The 19,027-nt window shown below is 51.1% G+C and overlaps 1 protein-coding gene across 33 annotated transcripts in view; it reads left to right on the forward strand.

Moving 5' to 3' along the window:
- Positions 1–19,027, forward strand: part of syd (JNK-interacting protein syd) — a 122,779-nt gene that overhangs the window by 18,500 nt on the left and 85,252 nt on the right. Inside the window, exon 1 of one of the 33 annotated variants that reach the window (XR_011228560.1) lies at positions 1,332–1,453. The exons of the other annotated variants lie outside the window; for them this stretch is intronic. The gene's annotated coding sequence lies outside the window, so the exon portion shown is untranslated. Of the gene's footprint in view, positions 1–1,331; positions 1,454–19,027 lie in introns of those variants that run through there. 33 annotated transcript variants of the gene reach the window in all.

Genomic DNA, 19,027 nt, shown 5'->3' on the forward strand with positions numbered 1-19,027 from the left:
AGCTTACCATGGCGGTTAGGTCACCCAAGAGAACTTTTTGAGGTCATCTTGAGACGATTTCGGGGATCAGCGTCTCCGCGACTAGGTCCTCGTTTCTTGAGATGATTTCGGGGCTTAGCGTCCCCGGTCCTGGACCAGGCCAACTTTTTTTGTTACACATCCCCCACGAAGCAGTCCGTAGCAGCTGTCTAACTCCCAGGTACCTATTTACTGCTAGATGAACAGAGGCATCAGGGTGAAAGATACTCTGCCCCATTTGTTTCCGCCTCAACCGGGGATCGAACTACTGGTCGATCTACAGGTCTTAGTATGTTGTGGTCAGGTTCTCACTCTTTGTTCTGTTTTTCAAACATGGCGTCCCAGCTCATTGTTAGGTTATGACCATATGTTGAACCCCCCTGGCTTTTCCTCTTAAGTTGTACATTCGTTGTTGTTTTAGATTTATCTGCTGGAAACCAAAAGTTGCATGTAGCACGGGCTATGGTAAGTCCGTAGTGGTCTTACCTGGCACAGGAGCGGTTTGGTGGGGTAGACTGAGATCCCTGGCTTGGGGAGTGGTGGGGGTGGAGGGGGGCGTCCCATGGAGAGGTCAGTGCGGCACTGGGGGGCGGCACCTCCATGGGAGCCATCTCGGGTTTACCTGGCAGCAATAATGCGTGTTTATGCTCGGTGGAGTTCGTAGGGTTGAGCTTCGGCTCCGGGATCCAGACTCGTGTGTCAGTGATTCCGAAAGCTGAGTACCGCGTTGGCTACGAGATTCTCTTTCATTATATTGGTCCCATGACCTATGGAACATATTCCCGGGTAGTGTAATAGACGCTGGATCACTTTATGAATGAGCTTGGATGAATATAAATAGGAGTTGATTCCAGTGGGTCAATGGCCCTTCTGCAGTTAGGTTACTTGTGTGTGTGAGCCGCGTTGTTGTGGAAACACCCACCGTGGTGGGGGTTGTAGGGGTGCTTGTTGGGGGGGGGTTATCTTGAGATGATTTCGGGGCTTTTTAGTGTCCCCGCGGCCCGGTCCTCGGCCAGGCCTCCACCCCCAGGAAGCAGCCAGTGACAGCTGACTAACACCCAGGTACCTATTTTACTGCTAGGTAACAGGGGCATAGGGTGAAAGAAACTCTGCCCATTGTTTCTCGCCGGCGCCTGGGATCGAACCCAGGACCACAGGATCACAAGTCCCGCGTGCTGTCCTCTCGGCCGACCGGCTCCACCGGAGGGGTGACTGCGTCCGGAAGGGGGGAAGAGGGGATGGGGGGATGGTCGCTGAATGAGGGGAGGATGGACCTTCGGCGGTGCTCATAGCTGCCGAAGAGGGGTGGACTGTTGGCAGTGATGGCGGGCTGGTGGTGGTGGTGATGGGTGTTGGATAGAGATGGTGTAGCTTGGATGGTGGTGTTGGTTGTGGCATATTTGTACTCTTGCTGGCGGCGTTAGTCAACACGGGGGTAAGTGTTAATTTACGTGGTGATGTTTAGTGTTCTTGTCGTGTTATTGAAGATGGGAAGGAAGGGATAGTTTTGCAGGTACTCTTTGATGCTTGTGTTGATGTAGTGGTTGATGGGGGGGAGTTGTGCACCTGCGACCCCCCTCTCTTACCCCTCTACCTGTCTATCCCCTCCCTTCCTCTCCCCTCCTCTCCCTTCCCCTCCCCTCCCCTACTGCCCGTCTCTCCCTCACCCTCTGGGTTCATTGTGAAACGCGTATTCTCGTGTGCTTGCTTAATCTCAGTGATATCAGTATGCGGGCCCTCACGTGAGCTACTCAAGACTTGAGTGGTGTCAAGTGGAAGGTGGGGAGGGTGTTGTTTTCTTCAGCTGTTGGGGGAAGGTCTCCCGCTGACTTCTTCAGCTGTTGGGGGAAGGTCAAGACCTCTGCCGTTGTCTTCAGCTGAAACTTGTTCAGCTGTGTCCTCGGGTAGCGGGCTCCAGCTCTTGATGCCCCACCTGCTAGATTTGTTGTACTTGATGCATTATACTTTATCGTGACGTGTAGTGGGGGAGAGGGTGGATGTCAGGGTGCCAGACTTGTGACACGCTAGGATTACACACCTGTCGCAACAGTTCCGTATAATACCTCAGGTGTAGTGGTCTTTATGTGTATGTTTATGGTGCCTGGGTGGGGGGTGGGTGTCTGCTGACCCTGAGGTGACCTTGTCACCGGGAATAGGGTCCTCCTATGACAGCCACAGTCACAGCCTCAACTTTCCAGCAAGAGAATCCAACTTTCCAGCGAGAGAATCCAACTTTCCAGCGAGAGAATCCAACTTTCCAGCGAGAGAATCCAACTTTCCAGCGAGAGAATCCAACTTTCCAGCGAGAGAATCCAACTTTCCAGCGAGAGAATCCAACTTTCCAGCGAGAGAATCCAACTTTCCAGCAACAGAATCCAGCTTTCCAGCGAGAGAATCCAACTTTCCAGCAACAGAATCCAACTTTTCAGCAACAGAATCCAACTTTCCAGCGAGAGAATCCAACTTTCCAGCGAGAAAATCCAATTTTCCAGCAACAGGAATCCAACTTTCCAGCAACAGAGTCCAACTTTCCAGCAACAGAATCCAACTTTCCAGCAACAGAGTCCAACTTTCCAGCAACAGAATCCAACTTTCCAGCAACAGAATCCAACTTTCCAGCAATAGAATTCAACTTTCCAGCAATAGAATTCAACTTTCCAGCAACAGAATCCAACTTTCCAGCAACAGAATTCAACTTTCCAGCAACAGAACCCAACTTTCCAGCAACAGAATCCAACTTTCCAGCAACAGAATCCAACTTTCCAGCGAGAGAACCCAACTTTCCAGCAACAGAATCCAACTTTCCAGCAACAGAATCCAACTTTCCAGCAACAGAATCCAGCTTTCCAGCAACAGAATCCAGCTTTCCAGCAACAGAATCCAACTTTCCAGCAACAGAATCCAGCTTTTCAGCAACAGAATCCAACTTTCCAGCAACAGAATCCAGCTTTCCAGCAACAGAATCCAGCTTTCCAGCAACAGAATCCAGCTTTCCAGCAACAGAATCCAGCTTTCCAGCAACAGAATCCAGCTTTCCAGCAACAGAATCCAACTTTCCAGCAACAGAATCCAGCTTTCCAGCAACATAATCCAACTTTCCAGCAACAGAATCCAGCTTTCCAACAACAGAATCCAGCTTTCCAGCAACAGAATCCAGCTTTCCAGCAACAGAATCCAACTTTCCAGCAACAGAATCCAGCTTTCCAGCAACAGAATCCAACTTTCCAGCAACAGAATCCAGCTTTCCAGCAACAGAGTCCAACTTTCCAGCAACAGAATCCAACTTTCCAGCAACAGAATCCAACTTTCCAGCAACAGAATCCAACTTTCCAGCAACAGAATCCAACTTTCCAGCAACAGAATCCATCTTTCCAGCGAGAGAATCCAACTTTCCAGCAACAGAATCCATCTTTCCAGCAACAGAATCCATCTTTCCAGCAACAGAATCCATCTTTCCAGCAACAGAATCCATCTTTCCAGCAACAGAATCCATCTTTCCAGCAACAGAATCCATCTTTCCAGCAACAGAATCCATCTTTCCAGCGAGAGAATCCAACTTTCCAGCTGGAGAATCCACAACAAAAAAAATGACAAAGGATGCAAAAAGTTAATGTTACTATGGCCTTGAAGATTTAGGATATATCTATAGGATATATCTATAGGATATAATATAGGATTTTTCTGATGAATGAACCTCGGCGCGAGATATGCTCAAGGGGGAAGGTCTCAAGGAGGGCTCAAGCGATGTATAAATGTTGTCCAAAAAGAGATTGATGTTTTTATTTTGTACATTATGGACCATGGAGGGGCAGAGGTTGGTGGGGAGCGGTGGGGAGGTAGCCGGGCTTGGGGAGGGGCGGTGAGAAGGTAAGTAGGTGGAGGTTCATGAACTATGGGAATACTGCGGATGGTGGGGGGGGGAAGAGAGGGAACGATGGGAGTGGCGGTTGCATGTCTGTGGGGGAGGGGGAGGGGGAGGGGGAGGGGGGGGGACTATGTCTGCGGAAGGGGGGGGGGAGGAGCGGGAAGGGCAGTGTTTGGGAGGTCAAGAAGGTGGAGGTTTGAGAGAGAGAGACTGATCGAAGAGAGCCTCTTCAGCAGAATTCACTTGTCAGCGTTTGCGTGGTCAAACTTCAGCTCCTGGGCTCCGTCTTTCAAACTCATCTGTTGCAATGATTCTAGATACCTGCCTCACTTCGGAGTATCTAATATGTTGTGAACATGTCCTTAAAGACAATTTCAGGACACTTTTTGAGCCTAACGAGTTGTTCTCCTCGTCCATATCAATTCTGTCCTTGGTTCATACACTATTCAGGAATGATTCCATTTGCAAATTATATTTAATTGCTGTATGATAATTACACTGCTCATAGATTTAATTGGTAGTATTGCTATATGCCCAGCGATCTATTCTGTTATGATGTATAAATCTTCTCCAACAAACATATTTGTGTTTCCACTCCGTTTTATCTATTGGTCGGTGATGCCTCGCTTCTTGCAGGGTTGCAGTTCGATCCCCGATGGTGCCAGTGCTTGATTGGTCACTCTCCCTTCATTCCGTCCTCATATCCCACCATATTGTCCTTGTGCTCTCGTCCAGGTACTATAAAGTCATCAGACTCGGCACTTTCCTCTGGGAATTACCCGTGTTTACCTCTGCTCTCTTAGACTTGGAGGCCACGTGGAGAAGGGTCTAAGACCTGAGGACAGTATGTAAGGCCGCCTCGCCGCTACTCTTGAGTCAGTTTGAACTTAACCCAGCGTAAAAAATAGAGAAAATGTCGTGTTTTGATAGATATGACCTATATCTTGTGAGATATATATACAGAGATCTAGATATATGACCTGTGAGAGTGACGTCACAACTCGTGTACAACATAATAATACATTATTATTGTATGGTGTAGACGAGTTGTGACGTCACTGTGACGTCATAATGATCAGGTTTGGAATGTAATGCCCCACGTGACTGTATCCTGGCCCAGTATGTGTACCATACATGTATCTCACCATACAAGGAGGGTACAGTATTTTGCTTCTCCCCCCCCCCCCCCCCCCCCCCCCTTCTGCTGTTTTCATTGTGGCCCAGGGTTCATCAAGCACTTAGGCTGCCACTTACGAAACCTGTATATCTCTTGCATCAATCATGGCGGCTTTATTTATATTTATTCAACGGTTTACGATCTCTGAGACTTCGCAGCTCGAGGTTATTATAAACAACCTCGTAGTGCTCTGATGGTTACTCTTTAGTTTTATATGCATTTGTTGGACGAGGCGGCGCGTCGTTGCTGTGTTGCAGCCTTGTGCATGAGCTGTGACAGTGAAGGGGGTGTGGGTGATCTAGCTCCTCTTACACACCGCCAGGTAAACATCTTCTCTCTTTGGCGACGGTGAATGGAGAGGTAACAGGAAGTGAGCTTTGGCAGGATCAGGCCCCTGCCGCCGCCAGATAGCGTGCCCCGAGCCTGATTCAGGCCCCGAGCCCTCCCCTGCCGCCGCCAGATAGCGGGCCCCGAGCCTGATTCAGGCCCCGAGCTCTCCCCTGCCGCCGCCAGATAGCGTGCCCCGAGCCTGATTCAGGCCCCGAGCCCTCCCCTGCCGCCGCCAGATAGCGTGCCCCGAGCCTGATTCAGGCCCCGAGCCCTCCCCTGCCGCCGCCAGATAGCGGGCCCCGAGCCTGATTCAGGCCCCGAGCCCTCCCCTGCCGCCGCCAGATAGCGGGCCCCGAGCCTGATTCAGGCCCCGAGCCCTCCCCTGCCGCCGCCAGATAGCGGGCCCCGAGCCTGATTCAGGCCCCGAGCCCTTCCCTTCACCGCCAGATAGCGGGCCCCGAGCCCTCCCCGGTCCCAGACAGCGGGCTCACCTCCACAAGATAACGGCTGCCAGTTGGGGGACTCCAGCAGCCGGACGACTCATGTGTGTGTGTGTCATTTTCCCGGTAAAAAACCTTGGCCGACTCACCGCAGACGGGGGTTGAGTCACGCCCGTGTTCCTGGTAACCCACACATGCTCTCAAGAGCCTTGCGTGTCATCTAAAGTGTTGGCAGGCCTGCCTCAATACCCAGGGAACACACTAGTATGGTGGTGCTTCCTCCGTGCTGGGGGAGGTTGTTCCCCGCGTTGCCTGACGTTGTTGTTTGAGATTTAGCTACTCAGAATGAAATGTGTCCATGTAGCCCGGGCTATGGTGAGCCCCTAAGGAGTTGCCTTACAAGGTCACGGGCCTATATAGTGTCCCTGAGTGTGACTAACAGATGGGGGAGGGGGGGGGGAAGAGGGGGGTTGTAGTAGCGACCGCGATCCAGGCCAATTTTTGTAGTTAATAGCGGTTGTGCGGAATGAGGCGGTCCCCTCAAGAGTAGCTGTAATAATGACAGTTATGACAATAAGGGTGACGTGGGGCATTGTCATTGGCTGGCTGGCTGACTCGCACGCATGCACGCGTAGTGTGAAACAAAGGGAACAGTGTGACGTATTTATTCAGTATGCGAGGAGTGAATGTTTGTAACGAGGTGGTTGAAGCCACCTCTATTTGACGGGTTGAGCTGGGTGGCTGACGTACCTGCAGGCACTTATGGAGACGCGCGCGCCACAGTGATTGTGAGCTCTCAGACCCAACAAGAAGACCTGGATGAACACACACACACACACACACACACACACACACACACACACACACACACACACACACACACACACACACACACACACACACACACACACACACACACACACACACACACACACTCACTCACTCACTCACTCACTCACTCACTCTCTCACACTCTCACTCTCTCACACTCTCACTCTCTCACACTCTCACTTACTTACTTACTTACTTTCACTGTCTGTCGTTGATCTAAGCCGCTGAGTCACGGTGTACTGTCATTCAGCGCTACTGCGATGAGTCTGAGTGTGACGAAACCTTGTTTCCTCCCCCTCTCCCCCCCCCCTGTCATTCAGCGCTACTGCGATGAGTCTGAGTGTGACGAAACCTTGTTTCCTCCCCCTCTCCCCCCCCCACCACCTCTTCACCACCACTCTTCCCAGCATATATGCATGGTAACCTTTTACTCCTATTCCCTTCTGTTATTCTTTTAAAGACTTCCTCTCGTTGTTTACCTCATCCCCGCGCACAAGAGCTTCATGAAGGAGGGACATGAGTGCAGAAGTAGTGTGAGCAGAGAGAGAGAAGTGATCAGTGTGAGTGAATAGTAGTAGTAGTAGTAGTAGTAGTGACGTTTGATGATTGGAAGACTTATGAAGAGTGAAGCAAGGAGGAGAGGCTTGGGGCGGGGTGGAGAAGTGGTGGGAGGCGGCGGCTAAGAGGGTGGCATATATTGTGGTGGTGGGGACAGGCAGCCATGTGTGGCTGGGGATAGGGGAGCTCGGGAAGTGTGGGATGTGGAGCGTCCAGATCATAGATCAGTAACCTCGCTGAGTGAGATGAACACACAAGATGACGCCTCTAAAGTCTTATCAGTGGCGAAGGGGGTGTTAAAATGAGAGGAAGTGTAGAAGCTGGTTCATCCCCCCCTCACCCCCCCTACCAGGTGAGTGGTGGTGGTCCCGAGGCATGGGGGGGGGGAAGGACAAGGGATGTAAAATATGAGAGGAAGTGTTGTGGTCGGAAGTCTCTACATTATCAAACGTAGAGACTCCCTCAAGCCCAGCTGGTAAGTTGGGTCTGAGGAGCTGCAACCCCGCACAGGTGAGCAGCAGCAGGTGTTCGCGGAAGGTGCTCCGGGCCGTGTGGACACATGGGTGGCCAAGTGTGTGCATCCGTAGTTGACTCATATCTGCTTCTTGTTTCCATTCCTCCACCACACATGGACATAAGAATTGAGCAAACTTGCAGAACGCCTATTGGCCCCCCATACCCGGCAGCTAATATTTATATCCACACAAACTCATTCATATAGCAGTTTGTCTTAACCTCTGCTTGGAACGCTCAAGTGATCCCATGTCTATTATGTTACCCGGGCGGTGGTTGCTGGCGTTGCTCGGGGCGACGGACGCCGTATCTTCACTACATACTGTCTTCATCACTGTACATAACCTGCACTGCAGCCGTCGAAATTATACACGACCATCACTGATATCACCTTGCAGTGATTTCGAGAGTCAACGTCCCCGCCGCCCCGATCTCTGACCCAGGCCTCCGGGTTCATAGTGTGGTCAACTAGACTGTTGGATGCGGCTGTTAGCAGCCTGACGTTATGAATCACAGCCGGGTTGATCAGGTATCCTTCGGAGATGTTTGTCGAGTTCACGTCTGAATATCGGGAGAGGTCGGCTACTTACTTATGTGTAGCGGAAGCGTATTGAAATATCTCTGGCCTTTGGTGTTGATAGATATGTCTGAGCTTGTCTGTTGCAGCTCTGCTTGGATGTGCTTGTATTCTGCACATCCTGCCATGTCTCCTCTTGTCATGTGGTGTTGTTTCAGTGTGCAGATTTGCCACCAGTCCCTCTTAATATGTTCCAAGTGTAAATTATTATGTATTTTTCCGTCTGTGATCTAGAGAATACAGATTTAAAAACTGCATCGGCGGTCCCAGTAATTTAGATATTTCATTGAGGGGATTGTAGCAATAAAGGGTCTTTGTACACTCTCCAAGTCAGCCATTTATCCCGCTTCACAGCGCGTGTGTGTAAGGGCGGCCCCCCAGCGATAAAACTCCCCATATAGCCCATTATTCCCATCTGACGCTGTACACGTAAAAACGAACACGGTGTCTTTTGACTGGCGGGTAAATGTTAGCACCAAGGGGTCAGTATAACCCACTCTTCTCCCTTCCCCTTTCCCCTCTTTCCCTCCCCCTTTCCCCTCTTTCCCTCCCCCTTTCCCCTCTTTCCCTCCTTCCCTCCTTCCCCCACCAACTGCTGTAGGTCAGTGTCACTGTTGCTGTTATTAGGTTAGTTTGGATGCCCTTGTCATGTTCCCTCGCTTGTTAACCCACCAGCCCTACTGACGTAGTTCCCCCTAAGCTCACCCCTGACCCACGAAGCTCACCCCCCTCCCCAGACCCCAGCAGGTCACCCCCCCACCTCCCAGACCACAGTAGCTCACCCAACAACTCATTCTTCGACTAGGCTGAGTTTGAGCCTGTACAATTGGCGGGTCAGTAGTGCAGTTCCCATCCTTGAATTAGTTTCCCCCTGTACCGAATAACGATTGATTGAGTGATCAAGATTAAGCCAACCCGGTGGTGGCACGGGCATGAATAGCCCGTAAATCGAATAATCCCAGTCACAGATTTATATATCTTCTCTCCCTCACATCCCCTCTCTTTCCCTCCCCCTACCTTGGCCCTAGCATTCCCTCGCCCTCTATAGTCTCTACCCTTTTCCCCCTGGCCACACCCTCCTTCTACCTTGAGGGTGTATTTCACACAGTCTGGGCTCATTCATTAGGTGTTGCTGTTGTTATAGATTCAGCTACTCGGAACAAGTTCCAAGTAGCACGGGCTATGGTGAGCCCGTAGTGGACTTACCTGGCACAGGAGCGGGGCAAGTAGCACGGGCTATGGTGAGCCCGTAGTGGACTTACCTGGCACAGGAGCGGGGCTCTGTCTCATTAGGTGTGTTAACTGGTCGTGTCCTTTCGCCCGTACGTCGCATTATTTACGGAGTTGAGCAATGCTTTTCAAAATGCGATGTATTAGCAAAAAAAAGTCAAGGTTGATGATTTTGACGTTCTGAGTGCTACGGGATCGATAGGTTTGGTGGGTTGCTTGGGTTCGTGTGTTTATGTTTAGAGGAAAAAAAGGTTTGCATTTTTTTTACGGAGTGGCCAATCGATGGTTCTTCCTCCACTACTGTATAGTGCTGTGTCCCCTTTTATTTGTAAATCCCTTAATCTGTAAATCCTTTTATTTGAATCACAGCTTAACCCTTTTGTTGCTATAAATCCCTCTCTTTCTTACCGTAATCTGCTTAACTCTAGGATTTGCATTTAAGTACACCTACACTGTGTGTGTACTCACCTAGTTGTGTTTGTGGGGGTTGAGCTCTGGCTCTTTGGTCCCGCCTCTCAACCGTCAATCAACAGGTGTACAGATTCCTGAGCCTATTGGGCTCTATCATATCTACACTTGAAACTGTGTATGGAGTCAGCCTCCACCACATTACTGCCTAATGCATTCCATTTGTCAACCACTCTGACACTAAAAAAGTTCTTTCTAATATCTCTGTGGCTCATTTGGGCACTCAGTTTCCACCTGTGTTTCCACCACCTGTGAGGCTACCAGCTACCTTCCTGGAGCGAGGCTACCAGTGTGTGTGTGTGTGTGTGTGTGTGTGTGTGTGTGTGTGTGTGTGTGTGTGTGTGTGTGTGTGTGTGTGTGTGTGTGTGTGTGTGTGTGTGTGTACTCACCTATATGTGCCGGCAGGATCGAGCTGTAGCCTTTAAAGTCGTCGGTTGGGTCATGTAATGACTCCAGACCTGGTTTTCTATCATATCTATTTAAAAAATAAATCAATATCTCTATGGCTCATCTGTTTCTCAATCACCTATACATGCCCTCGAGTTCTGTTGGTATTCACTGTGAATTTTTGTTTACCACTCTGCTAACCACTTCCACTTCAGCAGCACTTCCTCCTTCCTTTCCTCAGCTCCTTTTCTCTTCCTCCATTTCCTTTTCCCCCGTCTTCCTTCTTTCTCCTTCTTCCTTCTACCCTTCCTCCACCTCCTCTCACTGACTCCTTACTTCCACCTCCCTCACTCTATCAGCTTTCGTATTTCTTTTTCAATTTTCGATATGTTAAACACAGTAATATGAGTGTAATAATATGCTACAGCGACCTTCCTGGGGCACGGCTACCAGCGACCTTCCTGGAGCACGGCTACCAGCGACCTTCCTGGAGCACGGCTACCAGCGACCTTCCTGGAGCACGGCTACCAGCGACCTTCCTGGAGCACGGCTACCAGCGACCTTCCTGGAGCGAGGCTGCCAGCGACCTTCCTGGAGCACGGCTACCAACAACCTTCCTGGAGCACGGCTACCAGCGACCTTCCTGGAGCACGGCTACCAGCGACCTTCCTGGAGCGAGGCTGCCAGCGACCTTCCTGGGGCACGGCTACCAGCGACCTTCCTGGAGCACGGCTACCAGCGACCTTCCTGGAGCACGGCTACCAGCGACCTTCCTGGAGCACGGCTACCAGCGACCTTCCTGGAGCGAGGCTGCCAGCGACCTTCATGGAGCACGGCTACCAGCGACCTTCATGGAGCACGGCTACCAGCGACCTTCCTGGAGCCAGGCTACCAGCGACCTTCCTGGAGCACGGCTACCAGCGACCTTCCTGGAGCACGGCTACCAGCGACCTTCCTGGAGCACGGCTACCAGCGACCTTCCTGGAGCACGGCTACCAGCGACCTTCCTGGAGCCAGGCTACCAGCGACCTTCCTGGAGCCAGGCTACCAGCGACCTTCCTGGAGCCAGGCTACCAGCGACCTTCCTGGAGCACGGCTACCAGCGACCTTCCTGGAGCACGGCTACCAGCGACCTTCCTGGAGCGAGGCTACCAGCGACCTTCCTGGAGCACGGTTACCAGCGACCTTCCTGGAGCACGGTTACCAGCGACCTTCCTGGAGCCAGGCTACCAGCGACCTTCCTGGAGCCAGGCTACCAGCTACCTTCCTGGAGCCAGGCTACCAACGGTGGGATAGAAGTTTGTTTGACTCCCAGCGTAAGATACTGAACGAGTTTCCGAGAATATCCGTGGCCGCGGGAAATACGAACGTCATTCCCACCGAGTATTGTTTGAAGGGGTGTGCTTCCTTGGCCTCCCTGGACGCTCTCCTTGGAGGGCAGGTGTGTGGTGGTGGTGGTGGTGGTGGTGGTGGTAGCAGGTGTGTGGTGGTGGTGGGCGAGGGTGCTGCCTCTTCATGGTGGGGTGGTGGTGGTGGTAGGTTTAGGCTGGCGTGGATCTAAATCAACTTTTAAGTGAATTGAAATCTTCTAAACTAATTTCCCGCCAAATTTTCGTATGGTCTGCAAATTTTGCAAATAATGCTGCTCAATCCTGAATCTAAATTATTTATATGTATGGTGAACACCAGAGGTGCCAGGACAGAGCCCTGGGGCACTGCACTTACAACAGTTTTCCACTCTGGTATAACTCCATTTATTCTAACTCTTCCTTTGATATAACCCAAGCCCTTATCCAACTTTAAAGATGCCACCCCAATACTGCGAGCCTCTTATCTCTCTCTATAATCAGTCTTCCGCGTGGCGCTGCATCAAGAGCTTTGCTAAAGACAGGTTACAGTGGCACTATCTTTTCGTCCACTACAGCTGCCTCAACTAAGCTGGAAAAGAATGAAAGCAAATTTGTCGAAACATGCGCGACCCTTAGTAAAGCCATGTTTGTGAAGTATTATTAATGTGTTTTTCAATATAAAGACAATCTTCGACAGCCCGTTCTTATGATTTGCCACTCTGTAAAAAAATCCAACCTCCTAACCAAACCAGAAACGTAAGAACCCCCCAAGCAATCCACCTGACCTATCGAGTCCGATGCATAGAAAACGTAGATATTTGCGAAGCGTTATATTTTATAGTAGGTTGCATTTGTAACGTTGATTACTAATACGTGTAAAACACGCGAGAACCAACCACAGTGTTCATTACCCAAGCAATGAACATTTATGTGGACTACAACGTTCATGAAACTAGATTTATTCCTCCAAGGAGTGCCGGACCAACCTGGCTGTGATGGGTAGGTGGGCCTGCGGGCCGCTCCAAGCAACAGCCTGGTGGACCAAACTCTCACAAGTCAAGCCTGGCCTCGGGCTGGGCTTGGGGGAGTAGAACAACTCCCAGAACCCCATCAACCAGGTATTATGACCCCAAAAAAGTTGAAGACTAGTGAAGTGGGTGATAGTCCATGGGTGGTAGTGAGAGGATTGAACCAAACGTGTGACCCCCACACGTGGTCACGGCTGTGGAAGCTCCAGCAAGCCCAAGGAGGACGACGATTTGTGGAGCTTCAACAACCTTCGTGGCCTCGACGTCATCTGCAGGGCGACGTCGTCGGCTTGCATGGACCTGGCTTCCTTGTCTCAAGAGAGAGAGAAAAAGTGTTATCTGGAAGCCACAGTAATTAGACCAGGTGACATAAGATTGGCAGACCTCACCTCGCAGTTGATAGGCACCATGTCTTGTGGTAGAATGATATAACTTTCTTAAGCACAATTAAGCAATGCGTTTACAGAACAAAAAAGGTGTTACCTTTTGTTTGGGAATTTTACGGGCCCATCCACAGTGGCAGCCTCGCTTCCTGCAAGGTCGGCGTTCGATTCCCCGAGTGTTTGTGCACCTTGCATATTCTCTCTGTGCTCATACAGCTTACAGGTGTTCTATAGTCATACTATTGTGAGTTTTCCCGATAGTTACCTCACCATATTGTTTGTGGAGGTTGGGTTGGACCCTTGGTCCTCATGTTGTTGTTAGACTTCAAGGACCTGGATAAGTTCTGATTTGAAAATAGGATTGTTAATTTATGGAACACATTTCCGGTAACATAATAGATCGTTTCCAGTACACAATAGTTTCTAGTACATAATACATCGTTTCCAGTACACTATTGTGTACTGTAAACGATCTATTGTGTACTGGAAACGATCTATTATGTATTGGAAACGATCTATTATGTATTGGAAACGATATATTATGTACTGGAAACTATCTATTGTTTCCAGTACACTATTGTGTACTGTAAACGATCTATTGTGTACTGGAAACGATCTATTATGTATTGGAAACGATATATTATGTACTGGAAACTATCTATTGTTTCCAGTACACAATAGATCGTTTGATTGATTGCAAGTGTGGGTTAGACATACATATGAGTGAGTGTTGTGGTAATAAATAATAGCCTGGCTTGAGCCAATAAGCTTTCCGTTGTTTAATATGTTCATGTATTCTTATGTTGTATGTTCTATAGCTTTGAGGAGGACAGCACGCTGGACTTGTGATCCTGTGGTCCCGGGGTCGATCCCAGGCGCCGGCGAGAAACAATGGGCAGTTTCTTTCACCCTATGCCTCTGTTACCTAGCAGTAAAATAGGTACCTGGGTGTTAGTCAGCTGTCACGGGCTGCTTCCTGGGGGTGGAGGCCTGGTCGAGGACCGGGCCGCGGGAACACTAAAGCCCCGAAATCATCTCAAGATAACCTCAAGATATACCGTTAATGTGTGTGTCAGAAACAACGGTTTGTAATTGAGTAGTTCATCAAGTATATTTGCCTTCACCTACGAAACCTGTACATCTTTAATGACGGCTTAGTTGATACGATATCGGAAGCGCTACGAGATTGTTTATAATAATAATAATATTATTATTATTATTATTATTATTATTATTATTAATATAGTACCTTTGGGTTTCGGAGTTCGTGTGAAGTGTTTAATAAATACAGATTAAGCCGCCACGATTGAGGAAAGGTGTACACGTTTCGTAAGTTGTTAGTTAACTACTCCTGGGAAACTACGCGGTCCAGTTGACTAGATCGCGTAGGTTCGAACCCTTATCAGGGCTCCTTGTGGATTTGTTCATATATGTACTATATTCGAGCTAAGATAGCGTGTATTAGGCCCAGGATGGCTTGGACAGGTGAGAGTGGGTTCTTGAGTTGCGTGTGCTGTTCCCAGTCTCTATTTAGCGTGTGTGTGTACTCACCTAGTTGTGTTTGCGGGGGTTGAGCTCTGGCTCTTTGGTCCCGCCTCTCAACTGTCAATCAACAGGTGTACAGATTCCTGAGCCTATTGGGCTCTATCATATCTACACTTGAAACTGTGTATGGAGTCAGCCTCCACCACATCACTTCCTAATGCATTCCATTTGTCAACCACTCTGACACTAAAAAAGTTCTTTCTAATATCTCTGTGGCTCATTTGGGCACTCATTTGTGTGTGTGTGTGTGGTGATGATGATGATGTGTGCATGTATGGTTGTGTATAGTTGTGCGTGGAGGGGATGATGCTGTGTGCGTGTGTGGGGGGGATGCTGTGTGCGTGTGTGGGGGGGGGGGGGGAGGGATGCCGTGTGCGCGTGGTATTGGTGCTAAGATAAAAGATGCAGGCGAGATGTGGGTATACGTTTGAAGGTGCACTGTTGCTACTGCTGCTTCCGGCTCCTGGTGTTGGCTGCTGCTACTGCTAATGGCTCCTGGTGTTGGCTGCTGCTACTGCTGTTGCTAGTGGCTCCTGGTGTTGGCTGCTGCTACTGCTGTGGCTAATGGCTCCTGGTGTTGGCTGCTGCTACTGCTGTGGCTAATGGCTCCTGGTGTTGGCTGCTGCTACTGCTGTGGCTAATGGCTCCTGGTGTTGGCTGCTGCTACTGCTGTGGCTAATGGCTCCTGGTGTTGGCTGCTGCTACTGCTGTTGCTAGTGGCTCCTGGTGTTGGCTGCTGCTACTGCTGTGGCTAATGGCTCCTGGTGTTGGCTGCTGCTACTGCTGTGGCTAATGGCTCCTGGTGTTGGCTGCTGCTACTGCTGTGGCTAATGGCTCCTGGTGTTGGCTGCTGCTACTGCTGTGGCTAATGGCTCCTGGTGTTGGCTGCTGCTACTGCTGTGGCTAATGGCTCCTGGTGTTGGCTGCTGCTACTGCTGTGGCTAATGGCTCCTGGTGTTGACTGCTGCTACTGCTGTGGCTAATGGCTCCTGGTGTTGGCTGCTGCTACTGCTGTGGCTAATGGCTCCTGGTGTTGGCTGCTGCTACTGCTGTGGCTAATGGCTCCTGGTGTTGGCTGCTGCTACTGCTGTGGCTAATGGCTCCTGGTGTTGGCTGCTGCTGTGGCTAATGGCTCCGGGATGTTGGCTGCTGCTACTGCTGTGGCTAATGGCTCCTGGTGTTGGCTGCTGCTACTGCTGTGGCTAATGGCTCCGGGATGTTGGCTGCTGCTACTGCTGTGGCTAATGGCTCCTGGTGTTGGCTGCTGCTGTGGCTAATGGCTCCGGGATGTTGGCTGCTGCTACTGCTGTGGCTAATGGCTCCTGGTGTTGGCTGCTGCTACTGCTGTGGCTAATGGCTCCGGGATGTTGGCTGCTGCTACTGCTGTGGCTAATGGCTCCGGGATGTTGGCTGCTGCTACTGCTGTGGCTTCCGGCTCCTGGTGTTGGCTGCTGCTACTGCTGTGGCTAATGGCTCCTGGTGTTGGCTGCTGTTACTGTTGTGGCTAATGGCCCCGAGATGTTGGCTGCTGCTACTGCTGTGGCTAATGGCTCCTGGTGTTGGCTGCTGCTACTGCTGTGGCTAATGGCTCCTGGTGTTGGCTGCTGCTGTGGCTAATGGCCCCGGGATGTTGGCTGCTGCTACTGCTGTGGCTAATGGCTCCTGGTGTTGGCTGCTGCTACTGCTGTGGCTAATGGCCCCGGGATGTTGGCTGCTGCTACTGCTGTGGCTAATGGCTCCTGGTGTTGGCTGCTGCTACTGCTGTGGCTAATGGCTCCTGGTGTTGGCTGCTGCTACTGCTGTGGCTAATGGCTCCTGGTGTTGGCTGCTGCTACTGCTGTGGCTAATGGCTCCTGGTGTTGGCTGCTGCTACTGCTGTGGCTAATGGCTCCGGGATGCTGACTGCTGTGGCTAATGGCTCCTGGTGTTGGCTGCTGCTACTGCTGTGGCTAATGGCTCCGGGATGCTGGCTGCTGCTACTGCTGTGGCTAATGGCTCCTGGTGTTGGCTGCTGCTGCGTGTTACACCAGCTGCTGCTACTGCTGCATCTTCTGATGTTACTGTTTGTTGCATCTTTGGCTGCTGCTGTTGCCTCTCTTGCTACTGTTGTTGAGACACAAAGGGGGTGAGGGTGGGGCGCTTGCTAGGGATATATATGCAATAATTTCCGTTGCCTTTACGGGCTATTCATGCCCGTGCCACCTCTTGGGTTGCTTAATCTTTATCAATCAATCCGTTGCCTCACGGGAGACATCTCCCGTCACGCAGGGTGCAGTCGCACCTCCACAGATCTCCAGTATCAGCTCTTGGTACTGGTAATGGCTCCAAAGGGCCACCACTTACGGGCTATTCATGCCCGTGCCACCTCTTGGGTGCCTTAGTCTTCATCAATCAATCAATCAAATCCGTTGCCTGGTATAGGCAGCAATATTGTTATGCTCATCGAAGGTCCTCCTTTAGGCCGACGGCTGACCTTTCGCAGGATGCAACCCACTACAGTTGCCTCACTCCCGGGTGTACCCATTTTGCTGCAGTGTGGATAGAGGGAATCAGTTCAGGTGAAAAAAAAACGTGCCCAATCGTTTCTGTCCTTCCCAGGGATTAATTGTCTCCGGGCTCCTCACTGGAGACCTGTGGACAGAGACCACTGTCCTACGGGACGAGGGAGGGGGTAGGGGGGGGTAATCCTGATGGGAAAGTTGATGTTGTTGTTATAGATTCAGCAACTCGGAACAAGTTCCAAGTAGCACGGGCTATGGTGAGCCCGTAACTTACCTGGCATAGGAGCGGGGTAAGTAGCACGGGCTATGGTGAGCCCGTAACTTACCTGGCACAGGAGCGGGGCAAGTAGCACGGGCTATGGTGAGCCCGTAACTTACCTGGCACAGGAGCGGGGCAAGTAGCACGGGCTATGGTGAGCCCGTAACTTACCTGGCATAGGAGCGGGGTAAGTAGCACGGGCTATGGTGAGCCCGTAACTTACCTGGCATAGGAGCGGGGCAAGTAGCACGGGCTATGGTGAGCCCGTAACTTACCTGGCACAGGAGCGGGGCAAGTAGCACGGGCTATGGTGAGCCCGTAACTTACCTGGCACAGGAGCGGGGCAAGTAGCACGGGCTATGGTGAGCCCGTAACTTACCTGGCACAGGAGCGGGGCAAGTAGCACGGGCTATGGTGAGCCCGTAACTTACCTGGCACAGGAGCGGGGCAAGTAGCACGGGCTATGGTGAGCCGATGGGAAAGGCTTCGGAGGCAGTAAGTATTAAAGGCTCGCCAGTGTGTGGGGGATTTGGACGTGGGGGGGGGGGGGGAGGGGATTAGTGGGGTTTCCCCTCTCCTCACTCCCCCTCCCCCCCCCCCCCCATTTTCTCTCTCCCCCCCCCCTCTGCTGTGAGTCTAGGAGCTTCAAGTACGTTTATTGAAACTGCAAAATACATCTCCAAGGGATAGTGTAGCTTAGGCTATTTTGACCCTCCTTGGCCGAAGCCGCTATGCATGTCTATCCTGAGGTTATCTTGAGATGATTTCGGGGCTTTTTAGTGTCCCCGCGGCCCGGTCCTCGACCAGGCCTCCACCCCCAAGAAGCAGCCCGTGACAGCTGACTAGCACCCAGGTACCTATTTTACTGCTAGGTAACAGGGGCATAGGGTGAAAGAAACTCTGCCCATTGTTTCTCGCCGACGCCTTGGGATCGAAGCCAGGACCACAGGACCACAAGTCCAGCGTGCTGTCCGCTTGGCCGACCGGCTCCGGTAGGTGAGGATAGGGTTAGACGGGTAACAGTATGGTCGAGTGAAGCCACTAAGCCACAGCTCCCCACAACAATGATCAATAACAACAAAACGCTGATCAATAAAGCGCTTACGGCCGGCCAGACGGACATTTCGCACCCAAGAATGTCAATTCTTGCCGATTCGTTTAGCTTGCGGCGCGTTACGCCGCCGCCGCCGGGGCCGCATCACACTAGGCCGGTACAACACGGGTGTAAACCGGTATAATACGGGGTGTAGAGGGGTGTGATTAATTAAAAAAATAAAAAATAAAAGTGTGTGGAGGGCAGCGGACGGCTGCAAGAGGGTGTGGCTGCCACCTGGTGACGTCACGGGTGGCGCGGGCCATGACGTCACATGCACTGACGTCACCACGCACGCGCGCTCTCCCCCTCTCCCCCCCCCTCCCCCAACCCCCCACTCACTAATACACTCATTCATCAGGCAAGTTACACGCGCCTCATTAAATTCCCACAAACACACTGGAAACTTCCTCCTTTATATAAATGTTCACTGATCTAAAACTAGTGAGAGAAAAAACAAACAGGAGACTGCTAC

This window comes from Procambarus clarkii, chromosome 15 (assembly GCF_040958095.1).
Source record: "Procambarus clarkii isolate CNS0578487 chromosome 15, FALCON_Pclarkii_2.0, whole genome shotgun sequence".
In the NCBI taxonomy this organism is placed as follows: Eukaryota; Metazoa; Arthropoda; class Malacostraca; order Decapoda; family Cambaridae; genus Procambarus; species Procambarus clarkii.